General features: G+C 40.4%; 1 non-coding gene across 1 annotated transcript; it reads left to right on the top strand.

The window, feature by feature from the left end:
- The first annotated feature begins 9,572 nt into the window (after positions 1-9,572).
- On the top strand, positions 9,573-9,679 carry LOC121209161 (small nucleolar RNA R71). Its single transcript, XR_005904278.1, has one exon. It is a non-coding gene; the product is annotated as a small nucleolar RNA R71 (small nucleolar RNA).
- Positions 9,680-9,990: the final 311 nt, after the last annotated feature.

Here is a 9,990-nt window from a genome sequence, read left to right on the forward strand (position 1 = left end):
GGATACGTTCATGAAGAACGAAGCCTACGGATAGAGGAGATAGATGAATGGTGAGCACACAAACCGAGAACACATGATAAATCGAAACTACGCCAAAACAAGCCCAATACCTCTCCTAATCAACTTAAGGTTGGAGATAAAGTCTTACTAGATGCCGCAGATCCCCACATTGTCACTACCACACCGCATGAGGAAATCCCTCTTACGGTACTCAGTATATTTCCATTCCATACGGTGGAGGTGAATCACCGAAAGTTTGGCACTTTTCAGGTAAACAACACCCGATTAAAACCCTATTTTAATGAGGTTGATAGCAGGAATGAGGAGTATAAACTCCTCGAACCACCCTGACCATTCACTAGAGAGGTAAGTCGAGCTTAGACTATAAATAGGCACTTCTTAGGAGGCAACCCGAGCACTAACATATTTTTATTTCTTTATTTTTAAATTCTAACAAGTTAAATCATTAACTTTATCTTTGAATAGCAAAGTCTTTCAGCACACACGGCCAGGAACACGGGAGTGTCTAAAGCCGTGGAAAACAGGGAAAGAGACACGGCCGTGCTATACGGCCGTATGAAAGCAGGACATGATTTCCCCAAAACACGGGATGCAAAAACTCCCCACGGCTATGCGAAATGGCCGTGGATGAACTTCATAGGTGAACTCGGGCGTGGGAATGAAACAACACGGACGTGCCAAGGGCAAAGCTCGATTCTGTTTCTTTGACACGGGCGTGAGGCACGCCTATGCCTTTAAGCTGTGGACAACAATACACGGGTATGGTAATAAAACTAGGCACGGGCGTGCGGCATGGCCATGTGCCACACACGCCCAAGACACACATGCGTGGGATAGTAGCTGGGCACGACCTAAATCGTAAAATTCGAAAAACATGGGCTCACCCTCAGAGTAAACGGGTGTGGCCCTAGGCCTTGTGACTCTCCCCTATATAAGCAAACCACTATTCATCTTCTTCGTTCTTTCAAAACCCTAGCTGAAATCTATCCTTCTCCACTCCCTAATCCTTATTCCGACCACCATTCCCTAGATTCTCACTTCCCCAACCCCCAAACCACCCTCAAATCCACTCCCCCTGTATCAATCTTCACTTTTCCCTCTATTTTTCCTCCACACGACTGTACACTCACGCCTCACGCCCGTGCTCGCCATCAACACACTCGTGCGCCGCCTTACAGCAATTTTGGTTCACTTTGTCAACCTTGTTTTTCCAATTTTGTTACTACATTAGTGTTCTATATGCCTTACAAAGATATTGTTTCTGTTACCAATTTGTTCTGAATAAGTTAAGAATTTGCTTTAGTATTTTCTATATTTAAATTTTTTAAGCTACTAAATAGCATATACTAGTTCTAGGATTATTGCTTAACCGATCATGCATTTTTGATCTCAGTATATGTTTTTGAATAATCATATAAAATTTTCACCTCTCGCTTGATATCGATAAATGTTACCACATCTTGAAACTACTATATCAATGCTCCTACATTTTCTGGTACCTTATGTCATCATCGAGAGGTAAGAAGGTCGCGGTCCCATCCTCAAAGAGACATAGGGGATCGGGTTATTCCTCGGTACGTGCTACAGTCAAATTTCGGCACCCATTCCTTAAATTTCCACAAGCTTCGCAGGAGGAGCTATTTCAGATACTACGCGCACGACCCTTCTCTACAGGTCTCTGCATCACTGGGCTGCTGTAAAGTAAGTCCAGCTAGCTGTTGCCATCCACGCCCTCCTGTCCATAGACCTATAGGAACGGTTCTTCGCTATTATCAAGCCCACTTATTTAGAGCTAACTTTAGAATTATGCTCTACTTTTCATTTACAGGTGGTGATGACGAACAATGATAACCCCGGCACCATTCACTTCCGATTAGGCGGTCTAGTTCACGCGATGAGTGTCCCAGAGTTTGGAGTTGCTTTGGGAATTTACGCTGATGAGTTTATGGAGGAGGAGGACATGAATGCACTACCACGCAATATCCATATTTCTCCCTTCTTGTGCTGGAAGGTTTTGGCACCACTCTCTTCCACTTATGACCGCAGCCGCTCGAAGGCCTTAGCTCTCCCCCCTTCCCTACGATATCTCCATGCCATATTGGTACATACTTTAACCGGAAGGAGAGAGAGCACCAGCGTTGTCACCACCCACGACGCCTACTATTTATTATGCATGGCAAATGCACATGTGACTGACTTGGCATATTTCATTACTTTCGCCATTCGCCATCTGACCGAGCGGCATTAGAAGGGAGTAATCTCTATCGGCCCCTACGTGACACACCTTGCCAGACACTTTGGCCTCCTCAACACTGTGGTCCAGTCATCAGCGTTTACACTGATAGGTCAGATGTCCCCACAGGGCATCACTACTATGTTACACATAAGGATGATTGAGCGCCGACGTGGGATCGATCCTCTTCAGTACCGTCTCACTCATGCCATTGACGAGGAGGATCTTGAGGACATTCTTGATGATGTCCCACCACAGCACGAGGAGCCTCCTATCACGCCATCTGGGGAACGACCAGTCCATGCGGCTTTTTCATTGGCACACCTTTCTGACCGACTCACTCACTTCGAGCAGTAACAGTTCGAGATGATTCACGAGCGAGATCGGCGATGTGATAGACAGATGGACGACATGCAAGCCATGATGCAGCAGCTGTGCCAGCACTTTCACATTGCCACTCCAGCGCCACCAACTGAGGGCCCCATTGACGAGGATCATTGAATCCTTCTATCTTTTTATTTTTATCTCTATTTTTCTTTTTCCTTTTTTTTATTTTCATTTCAATCTTATTATTTTCTTTTGAAAGACATATCTATATTAGTAAATTTTACTTTCTTTATTTTTTTCTGGTATTTCTAACAAGTAATCCTACTACGCTCTCTTCCACACCAACTCTTAATAAGCTCTTCATGATTCTACAGAATTCCAAGCAAAGTTGCTAGGAATATTTTACAAACTGAGGAAACAAATAGGGGACAATACCCAACGAATGCCATGTTCAATGACCCAATTTCTTCATCTAGCCAAGAACAGTGGCAGCTACCACTTTCCCCAAACACTCCAGCCTCAGAATCAAGCTCTGCATCCATATAACAGGGAGTTTCACCTCTTTCCCTCTTATGACTTTCTTTATTTTGATTAATCTATCTTTGTACATTGAGGGCAATGTACATCTTAAGTGTGGGGGGTGAACATGAACATGAAACCTAACTTTTTGCATTATTCTTAAATCCCTGAATTTGGTTTTGTGCTTAAGTGATTTTCTCATAATCTTAATCGAATGAATTCTGATTGATCTATAATTATTGTTGATATGTCATGAATTAGATCATGGGAATTATGCATGATCATTTGATTATAGGACATTAGAGAATTGAGCATGGTAAGTTGATATTTTGATAACTAAAATTTTTAGACTACTTTCCTAAATTGAGGTATTATCTTGAAATCTTAAGTATACAGGAATGACATCACAAACCCAAATTTTTCGTGAGATTTTTGAGCTTTTTGAGCATATAAGCTTTCTTTCTTGCTCACTTATTTTGTGGTTTGAATGTGTCAACATTGAACTGTTATTCTAGAACTTGCTTCAATTATACATGTCGAGATCACACGTATGATTTGATATACTGAGATGATAAAGGCACTTAGGATTTAACCCACTTATTCCATAAAAAGCCTTCCCACATAATTAAACCCTTAGTGAACCTCTTTTGAGCCTACTAAACTTTTTTATTGATTAACCCTTATCATTAACCCATTAACCCATTATTGTTGAAATCCTCTTAATTAATTTACTTTTTTATCGAGATTAAATTTAATATTGTTACCTCACTATGTTCACCATTTTTTGTTACTGAATCATGAAGTATGATTTTTATATTGTATTGACTTGTTTTGTTCTTGAAACCAAAAAAAAAACTCTCAGTATTGTTATTGTAATCCTCAGCAAGCTAAAGTTGTCATGAGCTCATGTAATATAGTTCTAGATATTTGTTTGTGATTCAATAATTAAGTTTTTGATAGTGGGGTAATATATTGAAATTATCTCGATTTTAACCTTTGTCTCTTCAGCTTGTATCTATACCCGTCCCCTAAACCCCGTTACAACTATACAAAGGCCTTTTGATTTGTGTATCATATCATTTACAAGTGGTGGAGATTTGATTTTCATGCAAGCCTATGGTAATAACTTCTCATGTTAGACAACCGAGTGCTTAATCTTAAACTTTAAACACTTTGAGTGATTTGAGTGGATCGCTAGTGAGGATGTCATCTTTTGTATATTTAGGACTAAAGCCAATTACTTAGAGGAAGGAGATTACCTATAATTTTATTATCAAAATATTCGATTTAGATTGTTTGAGGCTTTTAATGCCCCTATGGTTGAATTCTCACTGTATGATTTTCCATGGAATAGTTTGTAACATTATCAGTAATGATTGTGTGATTGAAAGGAAGGAATTATAGCAATAAATGAAAGTTCTGCTTGAGGACAAGCAAATGCTTAAGTGTGGGTGTATTTGATAAATGCCAAATTATACATATTTTTACCCCAAATACTTAGCATATTTATGGATGTTTATCACTAGATTTTTGGATTTTGGAACTCTTAATTCGGTTATTTCATGTTTTGTACTTAAGAGAGCACCAAGAGTTAAAAGAAGCCAAAAACGAGCTAAAAAAGGGACAAAACGGACCAAATCGAGAAGATGACACGGCCTAAGCCTTTCCACACGAACTGCTCACACACTCGTGTCTTTCGAGGGTGTCGGCCAAGGGCTTTCACGATTCGCATGGCCTGGCCATTGACCCACACGGTCATGTGAAAATTAATGGATCAAACACGACGTGGTAATCACGTCACACGGCCGTGGCACACGGGCGTGTCCCTTTTCTCAAAGAGTTGTATTTTACACCGAAAAGGATACTTAGGGAGGAAGAAAGCCAATCCAAAGCCTATATAAACACCCTAAGTATGACTTAGAAAGGGGCCCTCTTCTAGAACTTCTCTGGAATACAGAACCACACGCTAGGAATTACTTGAAGGAAGCCAGACGATCCACCCCAAAAGCCGGAGCTACTCCAAGACTGAAGATCTCTCTCAAAATTCCTTCAGGGGTTTAGAGCTTTCTTTATGTTTTGTTATTTTCATACTTTTGAGATGTACTCTTATCTTATTATGAACTAAACCCCTTAGATACCTAAGGGGGTTGAAACCTATGATGGATCTTGTTATTATTATCTGAACTATATGATAAATACTTGATTTGTTCTTAATTATGTGTCTTAATGCTTGAGTTAATATTCCATGTATTAATTCATGATTTGATGTGCTTATGCAGAGGAGCAAAAGTCCCTGTCTAAGAGTAGATTTGGCATAATTAAGCAGAGTTGATCGAACGCCTAGAAATAGGGTTACGAGATTTTTCCAGATTAGGGTGAAACCTAATATGGGAGTCCATAGATCGATTTACAGCTTCCCTAAGGGTTTTAATTAAGAAAGAAATTTTGATTAATTGAACCGAGGGTTAGATATTATTAGTCTCGAAAGAGATAATAACATAGGTTAGGGAGTCTCACGGATCAAGTCAAGTGAATAAATCTTCTTGTTCAGAGTCAGATAACAAGTGAAATCTAGGTGGATTCCTCATTGGGTGTCGTTTTTATCAAATTAATATTCTTCAAGTCTTTTTCCAACTCTTCTCTTTACTTTAGTTTAATTAGTTAATTAGTTTAGTTAATTAGTTTAATAAACAACCCCTCTTTATTTCTAGGTTAGATAATAAAAAGATAGTTATTACTAGTACTTTTGGTTCCCTTAGGTACGATATCCGGTCTTGCCATTACTATACTATTGTTCGATAGGTGCACTTGCTTTTTCATTGTGATAATCGTTAGTCTAGGTTTGATCTTCATTATAAATATTATCTGGAAGTGTTGAAAAATTTGCTGTAAAGTAGCGTCAATATTATTGAACCACTAAAAACACTGTTGCTTGAATCGGGTAAGGCGCTCAGAGATGTCAGCGTACGAAGTCGCCGTATGAACTAGATGAGAGGGTGGTGGTGGCTGAGACGGTAGGTCCTCATGACGTGGAGGGACATCATCAGTAATATTCTCAAGGTCTCCCTCCTCGACTGATTGGGAGAGGCGATACTAAGGAGGGTGGGTTATTCGGGGCTTCTTGATCATCCTCATACTGAACATGCTCGAGATGCCTTGTGAGGACATCTGGCCAATAAGAGTAAGGGAGGATGATTGGCCTACTGTGTTGAGGAGCCCGAAGTGCCGTGCCAGTCGAGTCACGTAGGGGCCAGTCGAGATGACCCCCCTCTGATGTCACTCCGTCTGGTGGCGAATGGCTAGGGTAATAAAATAGGCGAGGTCGAGTACATGCCCATTCGCCATGCTCCATAGAAAGTAAGCATTGTGAGTGTTGACGATGCCGGTGCTCTCTTGACGTCTTGCCAAAGTGTGTGCCAAGATGGCGTGTAGGTACCGCAAGGAGGGAGAGAGAGCCGATGCCTTGGAGTGGCTCGGGTAGTAAGTGGCTGAACCGGGGACCAAAGCATACCAGCACTTCAAGGAAAAGTAGTGAATATGGCGACAGAGAGTGTCAAGGTCGTTCTAATCCATAAACTCTTCTGTGTACAAGCCCAAAGCTATACCCAACTCGGGCACATTCAACTGGTAGACTAAACCGCAGAGACGGAAATAGACTATTCCAGGATCATCAAAGTTGGTCATGACGTCTTGAACATGGAATGTCGAGCAAAGTTCAAGTGTGAGCTTAAGGTACGTCGGCTCGATGATCGCAAAGAAGAGGTCTCATGGGTCGGTTGTCAGGAGTGCTCGTACATCGTCAGCCAACTGGACTTGTTCAAGCACTATCCAGTCAATGCAGTGGCCCACACCTAAAGGTTGGGCCCGTAGAATTTGGAATAGTTCCTCCTGATTGTCGGGTGGAAATTGGAGGTATGGATGGTGAATTTCCGCGGTAGGGCCTGAGGAAGACGCCTCTTTCTACTTTTTCGAAGCGGGAATGACAGTTTTCTTACCACGTGAGCTTGACATGGTATACCTGCAAGAAGAACAAAGAATATAACATAAATAATTAACTTAAGAAGTAATCATGAATATAGTTAAACTAACCAGTCCAACCAATAATACTCAGTAGTTTAATCTAAATGATAGAAGTTTATATAGCAATTGACATAATAAAAGCATGATTATTTTCAAAATAAAATGACTGAACTAGACTCTTATGGGAACATACGAAAAGAATGAATGTATCAGAAAGCATTGACTAAAATGGCAAAGAATAAACGATAAGCATGACTATAGTGAGAACTATGAATAAAAATAAAAAAATATGCCAAATAAAACCATAAGAATCATAGAATTATTAAAAGGGATGAAGGAAATAGAGAGAAAAGAGTAAACTAATGCTAAAAGGATGAGAATGGGTGTCGAAAATGGAGTTGGATGCGGCGCATGGCCATGGCAGAGAGGCCATGTGGACTTGCAGCAGCTAGGGTTAGGGATTTTGGGTGAAGAAGATGATGAATAGTGAAGGGTATTTATAGATTTTGAGACACACAGCAAGAGGACACGCCCGTGTTCCCCAATTTTTGCCCGTGTGATTCGTGAATTTTGAATTTGGGCGCATCTGACATTTGGCTCATGCCCGTGTTCCTTGGGCATGTGGGTGCACACGGCCGTGTCTGTCTTCGATTTCTTCTCCCAAGCCTGTGTATGTAGGCCCACGTCGATGTTAATTTGACAAGTTCGGCCACGGGTTTTAGACACGGGCATGGCGAATGCCCGTGCTATTTTCTCAGGTTTAACCACGTTTCTATGACACTAGCGTGTCACACGCCCGCATTGTTTTGGCAGATTCGCCCACGGTCCTAATGCACGTCATGGTGACTTATCACATCCCGTGTTGGGGAAAATTTCGCCCTGTTTTCACACGGCCTAAGGCACACCCGTGTGCCTGGCCGTGTGTGCTTTAGAAAGCCTACGTTCCATGAGTCGGTTAGTATGTTAGATGTTAAAACTAAAATTTAAAGAAATTAATATTGTTAGTGCTCAGGTTACCTCTCGAGAAGCATTTATTTATAGTTTAAGCTCGACTTACCTTTCTGGTGAATGGTCATGGTGGTTCGAGGAGTTTATATTCCTCATTCCTGCTATGAATCCCATCAAAATAAGGTTTTAGGCGGGTATTGTTTACCTTAAAGGTGCCGAATTTGGGATGACTTACCTCGACTGTACCAAATGGGAAAATGCTAAGTACCGTAAGAGGAATTTCTTCATTCGGTTTGGCAGTGTCAATGTGAGGATCTGCGTCATCTAATGAAACTTTATCTCCAACCTTAAGTTAATTTGGTGAGGCACTCATTCTGACGTAGTTTTAGTTTATCGTGTTTTCTCAATTTAAATGTTAGCCATTCATCTAACTCCTTGATTCGTAACCTTCGTTCTTCATGGGTAGATTCTTTGTTGTGGATTGAACATGGCTCATGTGTGTCCTTCGAACTTATGATCAGTCTTACTGGAACAATTTGTACAATTACCTTCAATTTTCGATGTGTTGTTCGGGTTGCGAGCTTGAAGGGTGATTGTTTTGTCTCCTACACGAAGTGTGAGTTCACCTATGCCAACGTTAATAATTGTTCTAACAGTTGCTAAAAAGGGCTTTCCCAAAATTAAAGGAACGTTACTATCCTCTTCTATGTCTAAAACAAAAAAATCAACTGGGAATATAAATTTGTCAATTTTAACGAGTACGTCTTCAATAATACCCCTAGGAAATCTGACAGTTTTTTCTGCTAATTGAATGCTCATCCTAGTTTGTTTGGGTTTCCCTAGACCTAGTTGCTTAAACAATTTGAAAGGCATAATATTGATACTAGCCCTTAGATCAGCCAACGCATTATTAACATCTAAACTACCAATTAAATAAGGAATCATAAAACTCCTTGGATCTTTTAGTTTGTTGGGTAGCTTATTCTGAAGAATGGATGAGCAAACAGCGTTCAGCTCCACATGCGACCTTTCATCTAACTTTCGTTTATTTGCCAGAAGCTCCTTTAACAATTTGATTGTGTTTGGCATTTGTGAAAGTGCTTCAATAAACGGTAAGTTATTATGTAGTTTCTTTAAAAGTTTAAGGAATTTACCAAAATTTTCACCTGAGCGGTCTTTCCTTGTCGCATTGGGGTATAGCACACGAGTTTATATTCTGGACTTACCGATTTTTATTCGTTTTGGCCTACCTCATTCTTACCTTCGCTTACCACTAGTTCTGGCCTTGGTTTTGCCACTAGCCCTTCCTCATCTTGAATGGAAATTGCGTTGAGTTGCTCCCTTGGATTAGATTCAGTGTTGCTTGGCAGGCTACCTTGGATTAAATTCATAGGCATCATCAGCTGTTTTATTATTGATGGTTCCACCAGTAGCTGCGTCAACCATTTGTCGAGTCGAAGGATTTAGGCCATTATGAAAAGTTTGAACCTATAGCCAGAGTGGTAACCCATGGTGAGGGCATCTTAGCAAAAGGTCCTTATATCTCTCCCATGCATCGTAGAGTGTTTCTAAATCCATTTGTACAAAAGAAGAGATATAATTACGTAATTTAGCCATTTTAGCCAGCGAAAAATATTTTAATAAGAACTTTTCAATCATTTGTTCCCAAGTAGTGATTGACCCCCGCAGTAAAGAATTCAACCACTGTTTAGCTTTGTTTTTAATGAAAAAGGGAATAACCAAAGGCGAATGGCATCATCAGAAATGCCATTAATTTTAAATGTATCACATAGTTCTAAAAAGTTTGCTAAGTGAGCGTTGGGATCCTCGTCCTGTAAACAATCAAACTGAACAAATTGCTGTATCATTTGAATTGTGTTAAGTTTCAGTTCAAAAGTATTTGCAGCTACAGCAGTCCTAAC

The sequence above is a fragment of the Gossypium hirsutum genome, chromosome A10 (genome assembly GCF_007990345.1).
Source record: "Gossypium hirsutum isolate 1008001.06 chromosome A10, Gossypium_hirsutum_v2.1, whole genome shotgun sequence".
Lineage (NCBI taxonomy): Eukaryota > Viridiplantae > Streptophyta > Magnoliopsida > Malvales > Malvaceae > Gossypium > Gossypium hirsutum.